This window comes from Phyllobates terribilis, unplaced genomic scaffold, assembly GCF_046119375.1.
Source record: "Phyllobates terribilis strain yellow unplaced genomic scaffold, ASM4611937v1 Scaffold_1__5_contigs__length_1240528914, whole genome shotgun sequence".
NCBI classification, from domain to species: Eukaryota; Metazoa; Chordata; class Amphibia; order Anura; family Dendrobatidae; genus Phyllobates; species Phyllobates terribilis.
The window spans coordinates 875,703,830-875,731,689 of NW_027362761.1; the positions used below are offsets into that span (position 1 = coordinate 875,703,830).

At 40.5% G+C, this 27,860-nt stretch overlaps 1 protein-coding gene across 4 annotated transcripts in view; it reads left to right on the forward strand.

The window, feature by feature from the left end:
• Nucleotides 1–894: 894 nt before the first annotated feature.
• Nucleotides 895–27,860, forward strand: part of TET2 (tet methylcytosine dioxygenase 2) — a 99,165-nt gene continuing 72,199 nt past the window's right edge. For 2 of the 4 annotated variants that reach the window (XM_073639445.1, XM_073639463.1), the window contains exon 1: nt 895–1,328. The gene's annotated coding sequence lies outside the window, so the exon portion shown is untranslated. Of the gene's footprint in view, nt 1,329–2,749; nt 2,878–27,860 lie in introns of those variants that run through there. The other 2 variants (XM_073639452.1, XM_073639472.1) reach the window with 2 other exon arrangements.

The following is a 27,860-nucleotide window of genomic DNA, read 5'->3' on the forward strand; positions in this document are numbered from 1 at the left end:
AGCAAGGTACTATGACAATTATTTATTAACACTCTTAGTACCTAATTTTTCTTACTTCCTCTTCTGGTTTGGTCAAAGTGTAGGGGAAAGAGCAGTCTAGGGTGTTAGTACACTTTGAAGATAAGTGGACAGGGTCAAATTTCAGTTTTCCCTTCTAAAAAAAAATAGTATTAGTATCTTGAATTAGTAAGTTCTACACCCCTATGGTTGCTCTATACTTTGGCAATCCTTTGGGTACATATACTGTACACATGGTTTGAGTTGGAGCAATATTGCGACAAAATTTCATATTGTCCAATGTGGGGAAGAGACGACTTTATGGATTTAATTGTAGAATCTACTACTATTTCTTTATATGGAATATCATTTATTCTTTCTGTATGAGAATATCAGATGACAGATGATGAATAAAAGATTGCCATGGAAAACACGAGCGGCCCATTCACTGCATAATAATAGAAAGTGTGTCATCACACAATTACGGAAAACAAAGTTTGTCACCAGCGTGCGTCAGCTGTTGTGTCATCCATGTAGCTGCACCGTAGGACTTAAGGACCAAGTGTCAAGCACTACACATGGTCAGCGTAGACAAGAGGTTGGCCACTAAGAAAACAACCAAATGTTTATGGACCTGTGTTACAGTCCTCCAGTTAGGAACCCAAGAAGAAAACGAATGCAATTACTAAAAGATGGACTTTGGTAATATTTGCAGAGAGGCGGCTGGAAGGAAATGTCGAAATGTGTATGTAAGAGGAGCTGAAAGGGGGAAGTAGAGCAAGAGCATTGTACTGTAATGTGATATTCAGAAAATCAGCTATCTAATCTCGCCTGCAAATTCCTCCCCCTCTCTGCATGACAGAAGGCAGTTTAGTGTGTAGTAGCTGGAGGCAGTGTCTGTGAAGCTGCAGAGCAAGCAAGGAGTCAGCCAGAATACCAGCGTGATCCACTCCGCAGCTTTAATGCAACCCAGACTTCTGCTTACTATTGTACAGCCAAAAAAAATGTGAGGCTTTATGTGGGAAGCCCTGAGTAGGGAACTGATTTACATTACCCAGGCTAGCAGTCAGGCAGAGCTCCTTGTCAGCAGACACTACTTTGGGGTTGGTTCTCATGCCAGTCACGTCCACCATTTGGAACAGTGAACAGCAACACCGGGGCTTCATCAAGTGATGAGAGCAGACGTCAAACTGCCCTATGAATATTGATGTGGAGGCTAGTCTGCTTTCGTAGAGGAGCAGAAGGAAGCAAGATGGCTGCCCTTTAGGATTTGTTAGAAAGGAGACCAGACTGTCTGCTGGATTTCTGCAAGGCAGAGGGACATTTAAGAGGTCAGAGTGCTATATTTATGCCCATACGTCCTTCCCTATCTCTCTCTTCCCTGTTTCTTTCTCACACTCTCGGAGACACATCTGTTTGTTCAGTGTGTGCAAGAATAAAGAGGAGAAAATACTGATCCTTCTCCAACATGGCTGACAAGTGTAGTTTTTAAATAATAAAGAGCCTTTTCTTTTCATGTTTTTTTTATTTTCTGTCTTTCCACAATGCTTTTTTTGCTTTGTGCTTGATATTTATAACATGTAAGGTTTTGTTGTGTTTTCTCAATGTTTTCTGTTGTGTGTAGGAAAAAGTGAAGTCTAAACAGCCTTAAACTCAGCTTAAATTCACTTTTATCATTTATGATTCTAGGCTTGGTGTGAATTTGTTAGAGCTTGTTTTATTTCTTTAGAGAGAATTTTGACTATTTTGCTTTTGCCTTTTTTTCATGTAAGTTTTTTTGCTCTTTCTTTTATGTGCTGTACAGCTAAACCCATACATTTGTATCTGGTCAGCCTACATGCCATGTGACTAGGCATGAGATACTTTACAGAGAGACATCTTGCTCTGTTTCTTTCTGTCGCCCACCCGGCATGTGTCTTTCAGCATACCTTGGACATTTTAAGGCAGCATTCTGCCTTTGTGCTGCTGCGAATCAGCTTTCCTTTAGATAGCCGGTGAATGACAAGCAGACACAAAGGCAGGCGCAGTCAGAAGGACATGGACATAAAAGCCAGAAACATACATTTTTATACATTTTATCAACTGTAATCTTTAACAAAATGTAGTTTGTCTTTTCTTTCTTTTTTTTTGTGATACAAGATCTAATGTCAGTATGTAGATTTGACAATGGGCTTTGTTTTGTTCTTGAATTATAGGGCAGTAATTGGTCTTTTCTCATCTTTAATGACGTACTGGGCAGATAAGCATGTGATAACAGTTTATGATCATGTAATACGTGTGAATATTTACGCCAGTTAATTCTATGTGGGTGGTGCATTGTGTGATTTTGGATGCTTAATGGCCATAGAAAATGGATAAATGCATCTAGACATGAAAGTGGCCTGTGCCATTTTAAATGGATAAATAAAGAGATAGGGAAACCTCCATCTCAGAACCGGTGAACTGTTCATTGTGACACCCAAGGAAATTCTTCAATGCAGTTGGTTTCGTCACACTTTGGCTGAACCGTATAAAAAGTGAGGTAAGGCACAGCACAGATTCATTCAGAAAACCGCATCCCCAGATCATCTCCCAACACTGGCTTTTTCTCCATTCTTTGGGATTAAAAGATCTGTTTCCTGTTGTTAGCTAATGGAGGTTGTTCCATTTGCATCTTAATGGCTGTCTGCATTGCTGCATAGTGGGGAGGAACTATGCAGATTCAATTGTATATTTACATGTGTATTGCAACATAGGACTTTCCTTTGGAACTGACAAAGATTGGGATAAAAGGGGACAATTATAAACCTTTTTCTTCTTATTTCAATGAGGCTTCTATCCTGGAACTTGTAACATGTTGGGAAAGTTAATCCTTAATGGCAAGACAATAGCCATGGAAAGGTGTGTAAAACGCATCAGTGTTTACAATCAGGTATCACTAATGTGCGCTTAGCACCTTGTTTGCGCCTGCTTTTGAAATGATAATTTGTATCTTAGCTGTTTTCTCTTAAGTATTTAGTTATCTATAAAACATCTTATCATTATAAATTTGCATTGGAAAAACTGAATGTTATACTTTTTTTTTTTCAAACTTACTATTAGGTTGACTTTTGTTTTTGATACCAGAGATACAGAATAGTCATATTTGCTCTGGATATGTCCATGGTCTCAGCCTTCAAATCAGCCTTTGATATCTGGTTGGAAAGTTTTATTTTTTTTTTTACGAGGTATAGTGTTGGCATTGTTTCTATGACTTTTGGCACCTAGCCAGGTCACAGAAATAGTCTTGATGCGGTGTAGAACTCTGGCATGTCAACATTGTTTAAAGAGCACGCAACACGCGCTCGTTACGACGGAGGTAGTTTGGACGGTTGTTTGTTGGATTTATGGTTCAACTCGGTAACTAAGGTCACTGTAGTAAGATATAACTGAAACGTCTGTCATGTCATTCCAAAAATATAGCTCTATTTTAGCCAATATTTTAATCTTTAACTTTTTTAACTATCAGACTGCTCTTTGATGCTTGTTTATGTCTTTCATTACAGAAAATGCACCAACTTCGTTAAATTCGAGTTAAGTGTAATAATCATTATAGTTACTGTATCTGTATTCTCAGCTGATTTCAGAAAAGTCACTCAAAAGTGTACAGAGCCTTGTGTTCACGGAAGGGAGCTGCCAAGGAAACAAGGAATGTCAGTGGTAATCTTTGGAAATAATTCTGCAAAACATTACCACAAATTGTTTAGTCAGATTCACAGTATCCCTACTTCTCATTGTGGTGTATAATCACATGAGGGCAGAAATCCAGAATACAGTTCTTTACCATCCACAGACCACTGCTTGCCAGAAATGCACCTTGTAGGCCGCCAAAAGGCATAACTTTAGAAAGACTAGGAACCGATAAGGGGCAAAATGAGTAAGAATAGTCATGTGGTGGTATAACCAAACTTAAAAAGACTTAGTAAGAATATGCTCATGATCAGTAACATTGTAGGTGGCTGTGGAAATAGTATGGCCATTCTTGCGGTGTAGTAGACAGAAGTATAACACATTTTATCAATTTAGTGTTGGTAAAAAGCCCAATGGTGTTATTAAACTATTAATTGGGTAATATGTGGTGGTATAATATGGATAGGGGCAGACACATCATTGGTGTGACCTGTGAAGATGCTCAGGGACCCACCCAAGAGGTGATGTGACCTATTTCCACCTCCGAGGCAAGTGGAATTGTGCATTATGATGAGCTATTGGACTGCAAAGAGCCCATGTATTGTTCTTGCACAGGAGCCCTCTTCTGTCTGTGTCCCCCAGTGATATGGGAGTTGTAAAAATGAGTATGAGAGTACTGTATAATGTTATTATTTAAGTAGCCCATAACAGTATTATCTGGACATTGTTCCATGAGTACAAAGGAACTAGTGCATACATGGACATGGAGTTACTAGACCTTGACCTAGTTTTCACCCTCTCCATTTTATGAATTGTATGAATTCACTTTAAATGCCATGTCTCTGTATGGCAGATATACCTGCAAAATGTAATGTATATATATGAGATATTTGTTTTAGAGTCAAAATAAAATGGAAATTAACAAAAATCTAAAAACACGAACAATTCCTGGTGGACTGGCAGCAGCATATTTCCCTGCTCCTGTTGCGGCAACATACATTGTCACTCAATTCAAGTGTGTTTATGGTGGAATTAGAGAAAATAGCCTATAAGAGTGTTGAAGGGATTATCCAGGGATAAAATATTGATGTCCTATCATTCTGCTGATCGATGGTGTTCCTGGGTGTCAGACCGATAAAATAAGCATAGGTCATCTAAGCGAGCAAGTAATCCCAAATCTGCTATGTCATCTAGTTACTTATAGTGAAGGCCGTTGCCATTTTTATTACTAAACTTTCTATATATTCACATAAAAGGCTAAATGCAACAACAATAGTACACCTGGCGTCTTACTGCCAATGTAAAATGTTGGAAGCAAGGGATGGGATTCCACGTGTGGCTCTTTAAATGGAGCATGATGTTGCTTGACTGGTATTATGTAATGTTGCGAGCTTTAAAACAAGTTATGTAACATATTCGTTTGACTCAGGGTGTGACTTTCATTACGATATTTAATAAAGTCGTTAGTTAAATTTATATTTTTACACTAAGGATTTCACTAAAATAGACACAATTCCACATGTATCAGTATCTTTGTGAGTGGCCACCCTTTAAATATATATGAACTATATAATATGTAGTAAAATATACTGTACATAGCGTTTGGTTGTTCTTATTTGAAATGTATGTAAAATAAGAAAGTGAGTATGTTTTATTAAAAAAATATGACATGAAAGTCCTGACTGAGTTTCGCTAAAGCTGTTTAGCCTTGGAATAATGCTTTATTGGTATATGTATTGCTTCTATTTATGAATCGTGACTGTGGTGTTGTGAAAATAGTGAATCCCATGGCCATAGGGTGACTTCACACTTTGTGTACTAGACTGCCCAAACGTCCTGCTAAAGTAATTCATCCTGTAGAATAATGCTTTATTGGTAGATGTTTTGCTTTTATCCGTGAATTGTGGCTGTGGTATTGTGAATATAGTGAATCCCAAGGCCATACGGTGGCTTCACACTTTGTGTACTAGAGTGCCCAATCGTCCTGCTAAAGTAATTAAGCCTGTAGAATAATGCTTTATTGGTAGATGTTTTGCTTCTATCCATGAATCGTGGCTGTGGTATTGTGAAGATAGTGAATCCCACGGCCATTGGATGACTTCACACCTTGTGTATTAGACTGCCCAATTGTCCTGCCAAGTTTAGGCCATGTTCACTAGTACTAGTAGCAACAAATAGCTTCACTATTACTATGCTACACTTAAAGTGACATCACTCACTGATATCATATGAGTCGTGGCTATGATGGCAACCAACTAATCAGATCTCTCTCAACTATGTTTCAATTGACTACTATGAGGTTGAGGGGCCTAAGATAACTGAGTTTTTGAAATATGGGATCATTGAATACTTAACTGATGGAGAAATTGCTAAAAGTTTGACTTCAACTTCAAATTAGTATGCACCAAGTGGGCTTAAAGAGGACCTGTCACTTGGCTTTAATATGTATTTTTGTTTTTATTTGTAACGAGCCTAAATATTGCCACTCTCCTGAATCTAGAGTTGCTTTTCTTTTGATGCTACGTCTCTCCATCCATGAGCTATGGACCCTCTTTTCTGCATAAAAATCTAGTCTTGTTAGATAAAGGGGACTTGATCCTCAAGAAGTTTAGAATTGAGAACCAAGCCCATTTGGCTAACAAGACTAGATCTACAAACAGAAAAGAAGGAGCCATAGCTCTGGAGTGAGGAACACAAGAAAAATAAACCCAAATTTAAGAGAACAGCAGCATTTACACTTGGTTAAAATAAAAAATTACATGTTTAAGGTAGTGACAGGCCCGCATTAAGTATGCATCTTCTGTCGCCGTTTAAGTACTTATATTTATATGAAATTCACTGATTGCTCAATATGCATATATTATAATGCATTAGATCAGTTATGTCATTTTCTTATTACGAAAGTAGATTGTTTGCAATGTGAGGGATATAACAACATTTTTACTATTGTAAAAAACTTTGGAAAATACAACATACACTCAATATTTGGACTTGGCTTCTTTTTCCATAGATTTTTGGGAGTTATGTTATAAATCATTTACAGAAACCAAGGATCTACGATGCCTGATGCATCTAATTTGTGATTTTCCTTACCGGCCATGTATGTAAAATCTAAACTGAATTTCCTACAAAAGGTTGCCTGGAAAAAAAAAAAGTGATTCGTTACTGACACCATTTCTTAAGTTGTTATGCCATTGTATGGAGGAAAGAAGAGTTAATGCGATGTGCTACCGGGAGACACGTGGGCGATACGCGCACATGTCTACACTGTTTACAAAAAGACGGCCCAGAATTCCCAGGGACCTTTACGTAACTGTCTCTAGGTGGAAGGATTCAAAAACATTGTGCTGCCTGTAGTGTGTGTGCTGGTAGTCTACCTGAACGTGCTTCCTAGGAAGGTTGACCCAGCAGGACTTTAGCTTTATTTTGTCTTTGTATAATCACGTGAGCGATATCGAGCACCGTGACTTGGACAGAGGTCATCTGCGGTGAGCCAAAAATAGATTCTAACCGGTCTCACAAACACAGGTCTGGTGGTTGTTGCGCTACGCACTGGCAGTAGAAAAACTGCTCTGCCTGGAGCCTATAAATAATTTTGGCTGTGCTGTAAAAGAATTGGAAGGCATAGAAACCTTTTGAATCTGTAAACAAAGAGCTCACCATTAGATAAAGTTGTTGTGAGGGGATGGTTTGCCCATGTTATAGCAGTATGTTTATGCTGTTCTTTCCAGACAGATCACTAGATGCCCGCAAGGTTATTGTTCTACATATAAATAAATTAGAAGCAGGGATCGGAGACAAAATAGGAGAAAATAGCACTGAGTGACTATATGGTACGTTACAGTCATACTATGTACATACATTTGCATCAAGAGTTAAATAGATCTGGCCTTGAACTGCGCTTTATCATTTTTACGTTACCTTTAGCTCGTTCAGCGCTTATTGGTAACTGTTTAACGCTGGTATCCAGACATTTCCATAAAGGAGTTAATGCCGTGTCCTGATGTGCCCTCCTATTTACTGCTGACACCATTAACTTACTTCTCCTCCGTTCTTTGCTCCTAGGAAGTCAATCAACAAAAAAGGGCAAGTTACATTTATACTAAACCGATAAAAGAGTTGCGCACACATTGGGAGGTATGGCATGATAAGAAAAAAAAAATCTGTTACCGGAGTCATAGCAGAATTAAGAATATGCGTCATGCATGCGTGATACCATCAACGGTAGTTCGGATCGTGCGGTAGTCAACGAGTCGAGACGCTGCTCAGACGGTCTTACCATTCTGCTGAGTCATAACAAGATTGATTGATACAACAAAACAAAAGAGGCGAGCACTTCGCTGACAATGTGGCTGAGGTTCCTCCTTAACATTAGCAGACCTTGTGCCGCTCTTTAGGCTTCAGTGTTTGGAATCGACAAGAAGGGAGGGAGTTAAAGATTTCTGGCGTTGTTGCATTAATATTGGTGCCAGAGGTGACTCCACGAATAGGAGATTCCAGGTCACTGTGACGCCTTGTCACGTGGTGACGCGCACATGGCTACACTGTTTACAAACATGATTCCAGAAATACGAGGGGGGAAATTGGAGGGTGTGTCAGTCCTATTAAGTGTCACAAGTGCCGAAAATGTCTAGACGGGACCGAGACAGAAAACAAAATCGGACATCCTTTAGAATCTGTTATCATCGGAAACGGGCAACTTTTAACACTGTAACGTTGCCAGATTGTTAGATGACGATATCTGCAACGTGCAGGGTCTATTGCCGATGAGCAATTTAAAGGGTCTCTGTCCAGGAGAGAAAACCCAGTATAAGCAATATTGTTAGTAACAGATATTAACAAACATATCTGACCTGCTGCGAACAATCCTGTTAGAGAGATTAATCGCAGCCTTAGCGACTTGTTGGCAATGGTTAACCCTATAAATATTGCTGTGTTGTATTTTTGGATCCAGCTACGTAAGAGCCATTTACTTCTCGGCAGTAAGCCACAGTGGGTTTTTTTTTCTCGAGGATGCAAGGAGGCAAATTAACTGTTCTGTTTGGAATCAGTGGTCATAGGATGTGCAGAATGTAAGAAAAACATTGCGCATGTCTTAAGAAGGTCAATCTGGGACACTAGGAAATAAAGCATAAGGAGTAGCATCACACAATGAGTCCTTTCTGTGTGGCTAGGAACAGATTGCTTATATTACCTGTTCCAAAACCAGTTACAGAGTGTGGAGGGACACACAACGATGCCTGGTTTTGTAGTGAGGTCACTTTACCTCTTTTAATATTTTTATTATGTTGACGTTTGCAAATATTTTTTTATAATTTACCTTTGTAACAATTTATAATATACATACTAGACTTCTTATAATTCTTGAAATAAATTGTGATTGCTCACAAAATACACATAACACATGTTGTATCACATTGTATATTGTGACCAAGTGAAAGGCATCCTAGAGTGGAGGCAGTATTGTTACAGGGTCTCTTAAAAAGAGGCTGATCACAAAGTATCCTCCTGTTGAGGCCCAAGCCTGTAATCTGTGAGGAAATCTGGCAGCAAGTGTTCAGTTTCCCTACAATGCCACTGTAGGAGAAATTAAGTATTACACAGTACCCATTCAAATCAATGAGCTGTCTGTACTGCAAAACAAGACTGGTCCTCCAGAGTGAGCGAGACACTCTTTTTAACCACTCTTGTAGTCTAAAGTAGTTTTGAAGTCAACCAGATGTTTTTTGATTCCCAAGTTTGAGGCAGTTCATTTTATACTTTTGCTCTTTAATAACATATTGGTTGATTGAATGAAAAACAAGCAAGCTGTACCATATGAAATCGACTTAAATGGGCTGACCAGGCTTATGATATTGATAACCTATCCTTAGTATAGGTCATGAATATCAGATAGGGTGGAAGTCTACCACCTGCCACCCCAATTATCATGTATTTTCAGCTCTATCAGCAGCCTGATGTAAACAATGAACGGAGTTGGAACAACACAGCTCCATTCACTGTGTAGGGTCCATTACCAAGATCTGCAGCTTATTTTCTATCATTTCAATAACTGATCTCAGTTTTTGGTAACAGCTACAGCGCATTGTGAAAGTATTTAGCCCCCTTGAACTTTTCTACCTTTTGCCACATTTCTGGCTTCAAACATGAAGATATAAAATTCTAATTTTTGGGGAAGAATCAACAACAAGTGGAACAAAATTTATTGGATATTTTAAACTTTTTTAACAAATTAAAAACTGAAAAGTGGGGCGTGCAATATTACTCGACCCCCTTGAGTTAATACTTTGTAGCGCCACCTTTTGCTGCGATTACAGCTGCAAGTCACTTGGTGTATGTCTCTATCAGTTTTGCACATCGAGAGGCTGAAATTCTTGCCTGTTCTTCCTTGCAAAACATAACGAGCTCATTGAGGTTGGATGGAGGGCGTTTGTGAACAGCAGTTTTCAGTCGTTTCCACAGATTCTCGATTGAATTCAGGTTTGGACTTTGACTTGGCCATTCTAACACCTGGATACGTTTATTTTTGAACCATTCCATTGTAGATTTTGCTTTATGTTTGGGATCATTGTCTTGTTGGAAGATAAATCTCCGTCCCAGTCTCAGGTCTTTTGCAGACTCCAACAGGTTTTCTTCCAGAATGGTCCTGTATTTGGCTCCATCCATCTTCCCATCAATTGTAACCATATTTCCTGTCCCTGCTGAAGAAAAGCAGGCCCAAACCATGATGCTGCCACCACCATGTTTGACAGTGGGGATGGTGTTTTGAGCTGTGTTGCTTTTACACCAAACATATCGTTTTGCATTGTGGCCAAAAAGTTCAATTTTGGTTTCATCTGGCCAGAGCACCTTATTCCACATGTTTGCTGTGTCTCCCAGGTGGCTTGTGGCAAACTTCAAACGAGACTTTTTATGGATATCTTTGAGAAATGGCTTTCTTCTTGCCACTCTTCCATAAAGGCCAGATTTGTGCAGTGTACGACTGACTGTTGTCCTATGGACAGACTCTCCCACCTCAGCTGTAGATCTCTGCAGTTCATCCAGAGTGATCATGGGCCTTTTGGCTGCATCTCTGATCAGTCTTCTCCTTGTTCGAGATGAAAGTTTAGAGGGACGGCTGGGTCTTGGTAGATTTGCAGTGGTCTGATACTCCTTCCATTTCAATATGATCGCTTGCACAGTGCTCCTTGAGATGTTTAAAACTTGGGAAATCTTTTTGTATCCAAATCCAGCTTTAAACTTTGTCACAACAGTATCTCGGACCTGCCTGGTGTGTTCCTTGGTCTTCATTATGCTCTCTGCACTTGAAACAGAACACTGAGACTATCACAGAGCAGGTGCATTTATATGGAGACTTGATTACACACAGGTGGATTCTATTTATCATTACCAGTCATTTAGGACAACATTGGATCATTCAGAGATCCTCACTGAACTTCTGGAGTGAGTTTGCTGCACTGAAAGTAAAGGGGCCGAATAATATTGCACGCCCCACTTTTCAGTTTTTATTTTTTTTTAAAAAAGTTTAAAATATCCAATAAATTTCGTTCCACTTCACGATCGTGTCCCACTTGTTGTTGATTCTTCCCCAAAAAATAGAATTGTATATCTTTATGTTTGATGCCAGAAATGTGGCAAAAGGTAGAAAAGTTCAAGGGGGCCAAATACTTTCACAATGCACTGTACTAAACAATATATGTTCCATTGCTGTTCCAGCTCCATTCACAGTTTACCTAAGGCTGGCTCCATGTACTGTTTACATCCACTGATTGTGAGGGTGCCAGGTGTTAGACCCCCATGGATCTGCTATTGATGACCTTTGCACATTATGATGATAATGACATGTAGATAGGCCATCAATGTTATAAGCTTGGGCAACCCCTTTAAGGCCTTATTCACATAGTGGAAATGTAATAATGTGCGAATAAAGGTTAAAGGTATGTAACCTTTAGCTACACTTTTGTTTTCACGTGTTGTCAAAATATCTCAGCAGGTCTGATCCAAAGTGGCTCTGTTCTTAGCATTGTTGCCTTGGTGCGCTGGGTCTTGGATGCAATTATGACCAAGTACAACGTCTTTATGGAGATTGTAGACTCTTCCCATGTTTGAACGTATTTCTACTGGGTAATTTGATTTCCCCCCAAATCAAGGGGATAATTGATTTTCTATGAAATTGACTATAGTGAGGTGTGTGTGTGTGTGAAAAAGGTGAGCCTTAACGGTGACAAGGACTAATATGAATGGTGACTATCTCCGTTCAATGCTGTGGAATTTGTTGTCACTATATAATAAGCAGATAATAAATAAGCCAACAAAAATGAATCTGATCATAAAATTGTTACAATTTTTTAAAACAACAACATCAATTCCTATTGCAGAATAGCAATTTAGAGGGCATTCGTAGTACAATATTTACTTGTCTACATACCGATCAGTAATATTGGTAAATGTATGCTACTATGAGAAGTCTTCAGAGGGTTTTAAACAATTCGACAGATTCTAGGAATCTAAAGAAATCTGCCACCAATTTACTGTCTATGGATACAGCCAAGTTGTCCTCCAATCTCTCACAGGACACCAGTGAGATTTTATATTTAGCTTCCCTTTAGAAAACTTGGTTAAGCTGAATAGATGTATTCACAGGGAAGATGATCTTCTGGCCATGGTCACTGGCAACATGGAAGTTCATATCTACAACTAGTGAAAAGTTCAGCACTATCTTGGTCCTATTGGCTTTGGAGTAGAATATTAGACCTGAGACCATCCCTCTGTCACATTCTAAGCAGTCATGAACAGTCTTTTACCTATCCGTGGCATATTGCATTGCCTCAAAGACTGATTCAGGAATGTTCAAATGAATATTTGTACATTATCAAGAGATCCTCCTGATCGAAAGCCTAAACAGCAAGTGTCCCTATCTCTTTGATATCCTTACATGCCCCATCTCTGTGGTTGAAGTAACTTGTGATTAAGGGAAGGTATCAGCCTGCCTTACTTAGGAAAATAATACATTCTTTCATCTTGGGATCTTTCTGCCAAAAGGCCTGCATGCATCTAAACCTAAGAGCTGAAAACATCTGGGAGTATTTTTAGACATGCAAAACTTTCAAGCAACATTAAAGCTTAGATCTAAAGATTACTTTTTTTATAGCATTTTTCACGGTGACTATTAGAAAACTATTTTTACATAACATTTATGGACACAGCATAGTGAAGAAGGTCCCTTGTATTTAGATGGCCTTTTGAACTCATGGCTTGTTGGGATTATTTACAGTCAACTGGTCATTCACATTGTGAAGAATTGATGACTCCTGATGTGTCCCGAAAATGCAATTTGCCCTTTTTTGGATTTTTTAGCTGGTTGGTAGTTTAAACTATTTGTGTATGGTGTAATCAACTGGTGGCTCCCATATTTGACACATTCATCATGTACAATTGGCTGGATGTATGGTGGTCGGTCATCTAAAGAGGTTGTCTGGCTAAAAATACAATGATCAACTATTTGCAAGGGGACTCTTTTCACAAAATGGGATAGTCAAAATCAGGCAAACTTTTGTTATACCCAAGATTACTAGTTTAGAACGCAATAGCCCCACATGCCGGTTAAATGTCCTGGATAGTGCGTTTTACTTGGACATTGTGTACAGGATATCACAAGAATCTTTGAACGGGGGGAAATATAAAGATGCTTCCTCAGTTTTGTTTAGAATTTGCAACATATAATTTTATTTTCCATCCCTTGTTACTCTTCGGGGTAGGGAACACAGAAGCTCAGGCAGTTCAAAACAGTTTCTCTAAAGTGCATGAACCAGGCAGATAAAACAGCCCTTTAAGCATGGTGTGTGAGAGAGAAGGAACCAAAATAAATTAATGGAGTATATTTCATTTATACTTTTGATAAGAAATGTCAATAATTAAATAAAATTGAGTTACTCTTTAAGCTTATGATTACAGATGGTATCGGTAATCACAAGTTTCCCTGACTTTCAGTAGCTAATATAAGGGCACTCATACACTTTAGATAAATTGTCAGCCTAACAGCTAAGTCTCCTGACCCCCCACATACATAATTGCTCATGTCAGCCAATCATTCACGTGTTTACTATGGGAAGAGTGGAGTGAGCTGCTGCCATACATCTCTGGCATAGGCTGCCTGGAGAACAAAAGGAGTGGACAAAAAAAAATATATGAGAGTCTGGATTTGGTGCAGAATTTTGTGGCAGATTTCACCCATTTAATGTATTTATTTATTTCACTCACTTATATAGCACCATTAATTCCACAGCACTTTACAGACAATATCATCACTGTCTCCATTGGGGCTCACAATCTAAATCCCCTATCAATATGTCTTTGAAGTGTGGGAGAAAACTGGAGGAAACCCACACAAACACAGGTAATACATTCATAGTCTTTGCAGATGTTGTCCTTGGTGGGATTTGAACCCAGGACCCCAGCGCTGTAAGGCTACAGTGCTAACCACTGAGCCACCGTGCTGCCCATATGTGGAGATTCTGCAGCAAACATTGTATTGTTGATTGTACCCTCAGCAGATTCCGCAACCAATTTTTTGCAACAAGTAAACAATGTGTGAATCCACACACGTGTGTAGGTGTGGTTACAAAGAAGGCTACAATAAAACTTGTTTTCCAATGCCCCAACTCTATGCCCAACTTATTTAGACTTCTAAGCATCATGAGTCCCTACATATACAAGTCAGAAAGGCCCATTTACATAACCAACCAATCTGAGAATGAGCGTTCCTAGGAAAACTTGTTCCCAATTTTGGGCCCGTGTAGACAGGCAGGCAATCACCAAACGAACAAGCAAAATGCTGGTTTGCTTGCATGAAAATGATCGTTATCGTCAGCACATTGTAAATAGGTGCTGTGCTGCCAATAACATGATATCCTATGCAGACAGATCGATCGTGTTAGCGATTGTTGTGTGCATGTAGACTGTCCATTGGTCTGTCTAAACAGGCCAGGAAATGACCACCTATCACCTTGTATACAGCCAATTGGCGGTCGTTTAACGGCCTGAATCAGCCTGTCTAAATGGGTCATAAGAATTTTTTTTAGTTTCTTATATACATTTTGATCACAATAAGTAACATTTTCTCCAGAGACCCTGGCATAAAAGGTCACTGACTTCATTACTAGTTTCTTTGATAGTCATAATAATTTTTAACCTTTACACTAGTCATAATGCAGTAATTTAAGGTGACATTCAGTGGTGGTGTTCAGTCTTCTGAGGACAGGGTGACCTGCCTGTTGCCTGCAGTGCTGTCAGCACATGCAAATAGTAGCTCCAAAGAACAATTGTGAACAAGTACTACCAAGGGTTGGTCACCTGAAGAGAGAAAATCCTGCTTAGCAAGTTAAAATAGAGACACACCTAGCTTGCCGTGCCCTTTTAAAGTTTTGATATGAGTGTTGTTCCTGCAGAGTATGAATACTCGATTTACCATATGTCTAAGTACATTTAGATTTCTACATACATCTCAATAACAAGCTAAGTTATTTGCTCCGAATGTGATTTTATGTCCACATTGGATTTGTACCCCAATGATCACATTATTTTTTTTACTATCACCTAAAATCAAACTGAAAGAGGGGCATCGTATTTATGTAATAATAAGTCGTTTAGACTAAACATTCTGGTTATTTTCATTTCCGCAGCCAAATAAAAGAGGTGACACCAAAAGGGAAAAGCAAACAAATAGAAAAATGTGTTCCTTTAGCGCTTCGAAAAAGAAAAGAAAAACCGTGTGGAGTCCATTGTTCAGATGTAAAGGATGTTATTTCCAGGGCTCATACAAAACTAGGGAAAACTAGAGACATGGACAAGTAAAGCAGCTCTACAGGACACAAAATCTAGGTGTACACTAGACGTCAGCCACCTTGACTCTTGTGAGCATGACATGATGGAAGTGGGATGTGTAAATGCTGTAGATTCAGCGTTAATTTGTTGGGGTCACTCATTACAAAAACGGGTATAATAATACTTCTTTTTCAGTGCCTCACCCCTATTCTGCAATTTGACACCATGTGTCATAACGGCCTACTTAGATGCACCAGTAATCGGCAAACAAGACACTCCATCTCAATTGGTAAAAATAAGTCTTTTTTGGAGTACCTTGTGTAGGGATGACCAAAAACTACCATACACTAAAACTCCATAAAAATTGTGTTTTCTATGGTCATCCTTAAAGGTAACTTGTCGACAGGTTTTCTCAATATAAAGTACAGCCATCACCTTTCAGGCCTCTTTTACAGCTTTCTAGCATGCTGTATGTATGTCCCCAATCTCCTAGCACAAAAAAGTATGTCCCCAATCAAAGCACAAAAAAGTGTCTCCATCCTCTTTCCCTGCTTCATGTGGATGATGCGTCCTACACCATCCACATAGTGTCTCCCAATCACGCTCCAATCACAGAGCGTAGGCGTGCTGAGGGCAGAACAAAGTAGTGTAGTGCGCATGCGCTTGCTTTACTTTGGGGTCATCAGCTCATTACAGTACTTTGGGGAACACTGTGTGGATGACGTAGGATGCATCAGTCACATGAAGCAGGGATGGAGGACGGCGATTGTAGGAAGAGAGGAGGTGCCGGATGAAGATCAGAGACACTCACTGGACTGGACCGCGCCATCTGTGGGTATAATAAAAGCTCTTTTTTGTGCTATGCAGAGGACATACATACGGCATTCTAGAATGCTGTAAAACAGGACTTAAAAGTGGTCCCTTTAAATTCCTTTTAATATTGTCAGGCATTTTGAGCACCAAGCTCTCAGATGCAAGTGTTTGGTTTCTGGATATTTATTCTTATTTACTCCAAAGCCTACAGTATTCCGATATGGAATTTTAGCCTCAATTTAGAGGTAACGTATCTTTTTACAGACTTTTAACAGAATGATTTTGTTTACCTATTCTTCGTTCAAATCAGCAACATCTGAGCATAATACATTAATATGTGAAGTTCGTTACGTAAGTGATTGAGAGGAAAGGAACGTGTTAAGTTATATATTGCACATTAAACTGTGGGAAACATACTTCCTGAGCCACAGCTATTTAAGTCGTTGTCACATTAATGACTCGAAATTGATAGCGCTGTATGTATACCCTATGACCTACATTCTGATAAGTCATTAGTTCATTCAGTTATCACAGTACCGCTACTGTAGAGCCTGTCCCTATGTGAACTCGGCACAGCTACGGCATCATCCAGCTGCATGGAAATGCCTTCTACGCCTAGGATAACGTCAATTGTCTACATATCAATCCAATACGTTAACTTTCAGAATTTTTGGTGCATTATTTGCATCGCAATTAATCCAATGTACTGTTTCTCCACCCGTCATCTGGCAGTAAATATACGTCTAAAATTATCCATGTATTAATATGACAATGATCAGAAGAAGACCTCAAATGTCTTGCAGTTTTCAGTATTATGTTTGCACAGGAAAGGGCATTGATATAGGCTTATGCAGCACAACCTCATGATATGACTTTTTCCTTTTTTGGGTTAGACAAGCTAAATTAGCCAATCCCTAGACCTTGATAATTGCAGTTATGCATGACATTGACTATCTGGCACTTTTCCCTTTAATGAGTGACTCAGACACGCTTTGCCTCTCCTGGCTTTATGCCCAAGTGCTGTAATAATGATTCAATTTTTGAGCAAGAATGTTTTGCCAGACTTGTGATACTGTGCCCATTTGGCATTGAGACCATGTAAACAGGTTCCCAAACATACCTTCCTGCCTAAACCCTCTGCACAGCATACTGTATATTATATTATACTATAATAATATTATTCATATTAAAATTCAATATGGCTTTGGATTTTTACTTTATATGTTGGATCAATTTATGAGATCACTCAAGTTGAATATTATTTTCTACTAGTTTTTATTATTTTATTTTTTTTGTCAATAATGTAAGATGAAGGTAAGCGTTCCTATGCATGGGGCATTGGAAGCTTGATGTCAGATGAATGACGGCTTTTACCAGCTTTCAAGTCAGAAAGTGACATTCTGAAAGGACCACTTAGTTGCTGAACATATAAAGTATGGCTTCTCCCAATTTGAGGTTTATTTTATTAGACTAAAAAAATCATATTAAAAAGCCTGTAATAGATTAAAAGGCATAAAAAGTTAATTTACAACCAGAATACAGGCAGAGGGCAGAATACTTATAATTTGCTTGTTTTGTATTGTCTCCAGCTTTATAAAAATACAATGTAGTGTAGGTCGTTACGCTAGTGTGGAATACACACAGAATCTGCATGATCCTTAAGGTCTTCAGCTTTGCTCACCTCCTTTCTCCACGGTATTGTTAACCTGACAGGTAGACAGTTCTTCTTGTCTGCTCATTAGCTGCTGTAACCAGAGATGCAATTTTGACTGGCACAAAACAAGTTGACCACAGTCAGAAGGGTGTCTTTGGGGCCTTGTTAGAAAATGCAACTACTTTCTATGACAGCATATAAATGTGCATTCCAATATGTTTGACTTGTCACATGAAAAACAAAGTGCCGTGCTTGGTATCATGCTGAAGTAATAAATAAAGGCAGGCAAAAATAGTGGGTACTAAAATAGTGGGAAAAAAGGAATCAGCCATCCATGTGTTTTTCTTGTGTCTACAGAGTAGCCAGTCTGGGAGGATTTCGCACTTCGGGCTTTGAAACCATATGACCTAATGGTTTAAGGGTCACCTACAATTAGCCTGCTGGGAGCAGGAACATATATGGACCCTTGTATATATGGACCCTTTCTAGTCCAATAGCTCATTATAATGCACAATTCCACCTGCTTTGGAAATGGGCCCCTTTTCCTCTTGGGCCTATGGCGGCTGCACAGGTTGCACCAATGGTATGTCCGCCCCTGCTACATGCCTACACCAATGTCTCCGACTCCTTGTGCTTATTGTATTTCATTATCATTAGCCCAGCAAACTCTGTTATGGCCACATACTGTTCATCCTCTACCTCAATGTGCCTTCGAATTCTTATGTTTTGATGCCTTGTTGCAGAGAACCATTACTTCTAGGGAGAATACGGTCTCCAAACAGTGGCACACAGATGGCAGTGCCTCTGGGTGACCACATATCGTTGTACAGGTTCTGTACATTCAGCTTTACCATGTGAATGAAGCCTTATGGAAGTATATTCCACCATGTCCTCATGTTGTTGTGACTTTTTTATGGTTGACCTCTTACATAGGTATTTCATGAAGCTGGTTATACAAGTAGCAAGTTGATCAGTCTAACAGATGTTCATAGTTAAAGTATTCAACCAGGACTATTCTGGGGATGCTGAAATATTTTCACAGTAGACATGCCCCTTTCAGGCTCTTGTTACGTTTAAGGATCATGGCTAGGTTTTTATTTTTGTTTTTAACAAAACAAATATAGTATATTGCTATGTATTACACTGTGCAGTGTAAGAGTCTGCTTACATGGACCGACCAGCGGCACGATACAACCCCTGACCAGTAAAGTTTTACCGATCAGAGGTCATTTGTATGCCTGTTTACACCGGTAGGCCGCAGTAAACGATGTGCACTGAACAATCTATACTAGATAGCTCAGTACACATAGGCTGCTATGGTTCTCGGCAGAGCGAGTCCTGTTTACACAGAGCAATGATCTTTTGCGCTGAACAAAAGTTGATTTCACCCGATGAACAAGCGTTTTGCTCATTCATAGATTGATCGACAGCCTTTTTAAGTGAAAAGATAATCGTGAAACGATTGGTTTTAACAATGTTCGCTCACGATTATCTTGCAGTATATGTGCAGCTTAAGGCTCTGTTCACATGTGCGTTTATGTTTTCCATCTATATGTTCTATTTAGAACAGACAAACGCAACTGACAAGAAGTTGTTATCCTGTGCCTGTTTCAAAGGGAAGCAGAGAGGCCCCATTGATTTGTATTTATTTTTAGAGTGGGGGAATAAAAATTCCTGCAGGCAGAAATTTGTTATTCCATTCTAAAAATAAACATCATACGGAAAGCACAGAGACCCCCTGAAAATCAATGGGGAACCTCTGTTTCCATTTAACAAAGGAATGCACAGGATGACAATTCCATTTCTCTGATCCATTTGTCTGTTCTAAACAAAACAGAGAAACAGAAAAGATATAGAAATGTGAACAGAACCTAGGAATTCTTAGAGAAAATGTAGAAATACTGGCACAACCATACTAACTAGTAGTGGCATCACTAGTCACAGAGTGGCAAATCAGGGATGTTCGTGGGTGGAGACGATTTTTTGGCGCAAACAAGCCGGAATCCCAAACATGAACCCGAATTTGAAATGCCGAACAAATTCGCTCAACACTAATCACTAGTTTTTAGTATCGCCACATTCATTCCATTGTAAATCGATTCACAGGATCCAGTGCAGCAGCCAAGCCAGTGATCTCTGGCTAATGGACGGAAACCATGAGAACCGCCTCCTACCTCCCAGCATCCATAGCTCTTTTTTTGATTAGCTATCTGTGTCCTATAACCACCTTCTTCAAATCAAATCCTCCAAAGATTTTCTTTGGGGTTCAAGTCAGGTGACTATGACATCCAATGTAGAATCTTCCAGGACTTCTTTTGAATCCAGGCCTTGGTGAACTTTGAGGTATTCTTGGGATCACTGTCCTGTTGGAAGGCCCAGTGATGCCAAAGCTGCAGTCACTTCAAAGAAATTATGATGTTTTCTAGTAGGATTTGCTGATACTTGATTACATTTATCTTACGTTCCATATGCTGCAGGTTTCCAGTGCCAGAGAAAACAAAATTGCCCCAGAGAATCATCAAACCACCACCATGCCACCATACCAGAATCCTACAACTTCAGTGGAGTATTTATATGGTTCTAAGGATACTGGAGCTGACTTTTCTTGTGCTTTTGGGTCATTAAAAGTGTTTTAGAGTTTGGACATGGAGACCTTCAGGGTGACTTTACTGTGCAAAGTGAATCCTCAGTGCCTGTCACCTCCAAATCTTGATGCAGGTGTTTTGCAGTCACTTGAGAGTTTTGGCCACCTGCATCCTCAGCAATCTGGTGGCAGCTGGTTATAGCTTCCTTTTTCTGCAATGTTCACGTAGTGTTCCTTTAACTTTGAACTTGTGGACTATGATTCGAGCAGTATCTCTAGGAACATTCAATGCTTTTGGTATCTTACTGCTTCATTTAACGACTTGGAAACCCTAGAATATTGGTGAACTGGAGGCCATTGCCTATGAGGAATGGGCTAAGATTCCTTAGGAACACTGGCATAAGCTGGTGATTGGCCATACATCACCTTTGCAGTAGATTATAACAGCCAAAGGGGCTCTACTAAGTACTAAAGATGCTTGACATAGGGGGTTTATTAATTCTGAGAGTACAACAGTCATTAAAAGTGGGGTTTTGTGTTGAATTTGGAGAAACCACTTGTTCTATTAGTTTTGTTGAGCTAACTACATTGTTCTTGTTTGATTGGCTTATTGCAAACATAAGAAAATTTGAAAATTTTGCTGATAAATGTAATTTGTAATGGGGTTAAATAATCTGGATTGCAATTGTATGTGGACTAAATTTGTGAAGCCCTGTAGTGAGTATTGCCTCGACCTGACATATATACTTACACCATAGCTGTTTTTTACTTTGTTCTGCTTTGTGAAGAGAAAAAATAAGCAAAGCACACATTGGGCTATTAGTATATATTATCAGGCCCTCCCCATCCAAACATAGTTAAGTACATAGTCCAAAACTCCTAGGAAGGGGGAGGGAGGTTGATTTCAAAAGTTTGACGTGGACTGCAATTTGAGTGTTGTTAATGTGCAGTGTGATATAAATGTGTGTTTGTGTATGTACTGTATAAATATATATATACTAGCCGTACCCGGCCACACGTTGCTGTGGCTCAGTCTGGTTGAATGGAAAAGAAAGAAAAGAGAAAGCGTACGTTTCTAAAACTATCAACAGGCTGGCACTGTTGATAGTTGTGCCCATCAGGCAGCATGGTGGCAGCCCGTACCCTGTGACCCCTGCAGGTCAGTACTCTGCACAGGTCACTAAAGAGGTCGGTACTTGCTGTCAGGTGTCACAATGGAGCTGGTCATGTCAGGTATTGCTAGTTATGCAATTCCCTAGTACAGAGGGAATGTGATAGGAGGGGGCGCAGAGATGAAGGCAGGCATCGGCAGAGGAGGAGAGGGTGATCCACTATACATGTCCCGGGCTGGTACCGGCCAGATCACAGCCCCGCTACCGCCAATTTGCACTCGCTCGCTATCCGCCCACTGCTGCGAAGCTCGGGCCCAGCTCAGTGCCCAGAGCGGAGGCCACGGTCTGCGCCTCTCTGTGCATCCTCTCTCTCTCCTTCCCTCCCTCCCCCACTTGTTGTTCCGCAGTCGGAAATAAGACTCACCTGCCAGAGAAGAAGAAGCCGCAGCAGCAGCGGTGCCGGTGAGCAGAGGGCGGAGGTGGTGATGAGCAGCAGCGTCTTTCGGCGTCGAACAGATGGTCTCGTCACTCCCGTTCACTCCAACCCCCACGGGGGACACGAAAGGAGTAGAGCACAGGCAGCGGCTGGGGCGAATGAAGGACAGGGAGAAGGGTTTGTGAATGAGATGTCACTAAGGAGGGGAGAATGCCGAGTGGCCAGGGAAAGTCAGCCTGGGACTGAGCTCGTAACACCCCCCTCTAGCTGTTGCTTTTACGTCCAACAGCTGGTATATAAAAACATAGTAGGTATATAAAAACGTGTGTATTTGAATGCAAAGTTGTGTCAAAATCTCAAAGCAATCGGTGAAGAACTTTCAGAGATTTAAGATTGTGAACAAACAAACATTTACATTTTTATTTATATAGATATATATATATTTGCTACTGCATGGTACAAGTCTCCTTAGAGTGTCCCTCTATATTAGACAGTGCAGTCCACTGTGCTTTCCTATAATGTTATACGGAATGCAAAAGTGTAGAAACCAGATGGAGGCCAGAACAACATATTTTTGGCCTCTGTTGGATGAATGGGGTCTATGGAAATGGTACAGTATGCATCGAGAAAAGCTCCTATACTGTAAGATAAGTGCTTATGTGTACATAACCTTAGCATACTTAGTCAAGCTCTTTGAAGGTAATTAGTCAGGCACTGTTCACACTGTGTTTATTGCGTCCAGCAGTTCGGGTTGAATCCCCAAAAAATGTGATTCTGACAGAACCCCAGCATAGCCACAGATTGTAATGACACAAACGGAGTTCAAATAGACTTCAATTGTGCTTCTTTTCCTGATGGTGTCCGACTTTTCAGAAAGGCACAAGAAGGGAGACAACTACACTTTTGTGCCTGTCTGAAAAAATGGATTCTTTTGAACAACAACATAAAGAGACCTTGAACTCCGTTTGTGTTATGGCCCCAATTTTTGGGAATTCAGAAGGAAACTGAACATACTACATAAACTCAGTGTGAACAGGGCCTTAAGGCCCCATCACACTTCGCGACGCTACAGCGATCCCGACAACGATACGACCTGTCAGGGATCGTTTCTGCGTCGCTATGTGATCGCTGGTGAGCTGTCAAACAGGCAGGCTCACCAGCGATCAGGGGAGCAGCGACATCGTGGAAAGAATCTTTCCACGATGTCCTGCTCCTGGTTGCCAGCCTGCTGAAGCAGGAGCAGGCTGGTAACCATGATAAACAGCGGGTTACTAGGGGCACACGCGCACCTAGTAACCCACTGTTTATCATGGTTACGAGCCTGCTACGATGAGCGGGATGTTACCGCTCACCGTAGCAGAGTGGTAACCATGATAAATAGCGGGTTACTAGGGGCACACGCGCACCTAGTAACCCACTGTTTATCATGGTTACGAGCCTGCTACGATAAGCGGGAGGTGACCGCTCACCGTAGCAGAGTGGTAACCATGATAAACAGCGGGTTACTAAGTGCGCGTGTGCCCCTAGTAACCCGCTGTTTATCATGGTTACCAGCCTGATCGCTGGTCCCGCTGGTCACACACAGCGATGTGTGCTGACCAGCGGGAGGGCAAAGACCAAAAAATGGTCCAGGACATTCTGCAGCGATCAGCGACCTCACAGCAGGGGCCTGATCGCTGCAAAGTGTCACACATAGCGACATCGCTGGTGAGGTCGCTGTTGCGTCACCAAAACCTTGACTCAGCAGCGATCTCGCTAGCGATCTCGCTATGTGAGACGAGGGCTTTAGAGGAGATAGCTTTTTAACCTACCTCAGTCCTTCAGAGACTAGTTGATCACAGAAAGTTCCACTGATTGAGTCCTGGACAATTAGCTCCAGTCAAGGGGGTCAAATTATAAATGCCCAATATTCCTGAAGGTTCTGGCGAAATTACCGATTATCTGTTCTATGCCAGAGGTAGTCCAACAATAAATGAGATAATAGATGCAGCTTACATCTCTAGGTAACAAAGGGATATCCTGAATAGGGGATCCCCTCTATTAGCTTAAAGAGGACCTGTCACCAAGTTGCAAAGTTTTATTCTTATTTTATTCTTGCTGCTATTTCATTTTCTTTAAAACGTCATATGGTTCCAGAGATATAACCCTTTTTATTTAATATGATATTTACCAAGTAGGTTTGCCTCAAAGGGTGATAATGCAGAGCAGCCTAAAGACACCCTTCTGGAGAATTCTGGGAGCCATGCCCCTTTGGCAACAATAACAATTAGCACTAAATATAAGGGCCCATATCTCTAGAACTCTACGACCTGTCACCAGGGTGCCAGCTTTTGCTTTTATTTTTATTCCAACTGCTCCTTTGAACAGGCTGATACTTCATTTTTTTTTAATCCGACATATGGTTTCAGAAATATTGGCCTTTTTATTTAATACGATCTTTGCAAATGAGGCGTGCCTCACATGGAAGGATTTTAAGAAAAAAAAAACAGAATACTCAGGGGAGTAGCGGGAATCAAATAAGAGCAAAAACTGGCCACTTTTCACCTTAACATGTCCTCATACAATAGGTTATTTAATGCAGTAGCTCAGTGCTGTAGTCCCCAGGAAGGCAATACTTACACATCCTACTCGGACAAGCGCTGATCGACCGTATAGCAAGTTGACCGCCACTTGTTTAAAGGCTCTTTTATATGGACAGATGCATACTGTATGGGGACAGTTACACATTTTCATATACCCTGAACGAGCGCCAATTGACATTATAGCAAGTGATCGGCATTTGTTTGAAAGCTCTTTTACATGGACAGCTACACATTTCCATAAACCTAATCCATTTCCTTCTGATCTGTTGTGAAAGTGGTTCTCTGGGAACAGAATGAAATAAAAAAATGCTATGATAAATACATTCTTAAATACCATTAATTAGCAAATCCCATTTGTTTTGTCTAGAGATGTAATCACTGTAGTACATCAAAATTACCTTCATCTTGTTATACTGACAAAAAACCTGTCCTCGAATGTAGGCTAGGCGACTCTGAGCATGTGCAGTTGGATGCTCCCGTACTGTGACCTTGAGATACCTATACCACGTACTGTCAATCTCAAGATCACAGCCGCTGCTCAGCATTCAGACAGATAGGGTAGAAAGCAGTGTGAGCAGCCTCTTCTTACCTCATCACACCAGACATTAGATCAGAAAAACAGAGCGAACAGCAGTGTCAGTTGCATCTTCCTACCTCAGGACCCATGGTATCTCCTGTATTAGATCAGAAAGACAAGGTGGACAGCAGTGTGAGCGGCCTCTTCTTATTCCGGCACTCCAGGGATCTCCAGTATTAAATAAGAAACAGGGTAGACAGCAGTGTAAGCAGGATGGAGAGCAGTGTGAGTGGCCTCTTCTTACGTAATCAACCCTGTTATCTCCAGTATTAGATTAGAAATACATGGTATACAGCAGTGTGAGTAGCATCTTCTTACTTCAAGGCCCCTGATATCTCCAGTATTAAGTCAGAAATACAAGATGGACAGCAGTGTGAGTGGCCTCTTCTTACCTCAGCACCATTGTTATCTACAGTATTAGATCAGTAAGACAGGATGGACAGCAGTGTGAGGAGCCCCTTCTTACCTCATCACTTCTTGAATTTACAGTAGTAGATCAGAAAGACAGGGTGGACAGCAGTATGAGCGGCCTATTCTTACCCCAGCACCCCTGCTATTGCTAGTATTAGATCAGACAGACAGGGTGGACAGCGGTGTGAGAAGTCTCTTCTTACCTCTGCACCCCCTGGTATCTCCAGTATTAGATCAGACAGACAGGGTGGACAGCAGTATGAGTGGCCTTTTCTTACCTCAGCACCTCTGGTATCTCCAGTATTAGATCAGAAAGACAGGATGGACAGCAGTGTGAGCAGCCTCTTCTTACCTCAGCACCCCCTGGTATCTCCAGTATTAGATCAGATAGACATGGTGGATAGCAGTGTGAGTGGCCTTTTCTTACCTCAACACCTCTGATATCTCCAGAATTAGATCAGAATGAGTTGACAGCAGCGTGAGCAGCCTGTTCTTACATCAGAACCTCTGATACCATTAGTATTAAGTCAGATAGACAGAGTGGACAGCAGTGTGAGTGGCCTGTTCTTACCTCAGCACCCCCTGGTATCTCCAGTATTAGATCAGACAGACAGGGTGGACAGCAGTATGGGTGGCCTCTGCTTACCTCAGCACCTCTGTTATCTCCAGTATTAGATTAGATCAGAATATTCACTGGAAGAACGGAAGGTGGAGCTTCCTACTACACATGCTCTCTCTATTAGGGTATTTGCGCACGATGAGTATTTTGTGCAAAAATTTCTGCAGCATTTCTGCACCTCTTGGCAGCAAAAACGCTGTGTAAATTCTGCTAATTTTTTGTGCGTTTTTTGTGCGTTTTTTGCTTGTGATTTCGCCATGCGTTTTTGCCAATGCATTCAATAGGAAAAACGCTGGCAAAAACGCACAAGAATTGATATGCTGAAGATTTAAACGCACATGAAATCCTGTCAGGAAAATTCCTGCTCATGTGCACAAATCTTCAGAATTCTCATAGACAATGCTGGGATAAGGATTCCAATGCGTTTTTGGGGCCAATTCCACGTGGAAAAAACGCATCAAAAACGCACTGTGTGCACAGAGCCATAACATTCTAGGATAGGTTTCTGTTAGTGTATCAAGACTATGGCCATTTTAATTCTATAATGACAAAACGAGTATGATTTGCTATTTGAGGGTATTTAGGAATTTTTTCATTCTTATGTTTACTTTATTACTATTTAGAATTTTTTTTATTCCCATTCAGTTTTTATACAGTTTGCATATTGCCAGCCGCACATTGCCGGCTTACAACAATCTTCATGTGTGACCAGCCACAATGATGGGGAATAATTGCTTCTATGCAATATTTTTAGCACCAATACATTATTGTGCTTATTAATCCCACAACCTAATACAAAATACTTCATATAGTAGAAACATATTCATGTAGTTATGATTACAAGGCTTCATCGCATGTATTAAAGTTGTATACTGAACCTTTCAAATGCAATTGTGATGTCAAATATAACATGTAATTAGAATTTTTTTTCACCCTTGGGCACTTATGGATTTTTGATTTATTTTCAATGGTTTTGCAATGAGGGGGAACATTTGATAACTTGTCTTTTCTTTCAATGTAACCTATTTGCAGTCTGTGAAAAGCCTTGCACTGTACTGGTGTTTGTGCCAGTGTATAAAGGTTGTAAGAAAAGATCCCATCAGTTGTCTTGTTTCTGCAATGCTGAGGAGGGAGGAGGGGAGGTGAAAGAAATCTGGGTGTTACACCAGTGACATCAGCAGCCAGTAAGCAGCCGCAGTAGTAAAGCTCTGGACTGGATGGCCGCCACTGCTGGAATGGGCGCCGGCAGCTCTCTGTGCAGCTGAATAGTCGCCTTCCATACACTTTATTCCCACTAAATGCTTTGCTTTCATGCAACGTATTGTTGTCATTTTATTATTATTCGCTTCTAGAGGTTGTGCCTGTGCAGTGTATACCAGAGATGAGGGATTGATGTAAAGAACATGTAGATGAATGTCAATGCTCCTTGGCATTCCCATTAAATCACTAATGAAGGATGGCAGACCTGGAAATGAATTATGGCCTGCTCGCTTATCAAGCAGGGTGTGAGGACAGAAAGGAGGGGAGTAGGAGGGCTGGAGGTCCTCATTTTCTGACAGCCCCTGTGCTTGTTTAAGACTACTAGGTCACACTGCTATAAACAA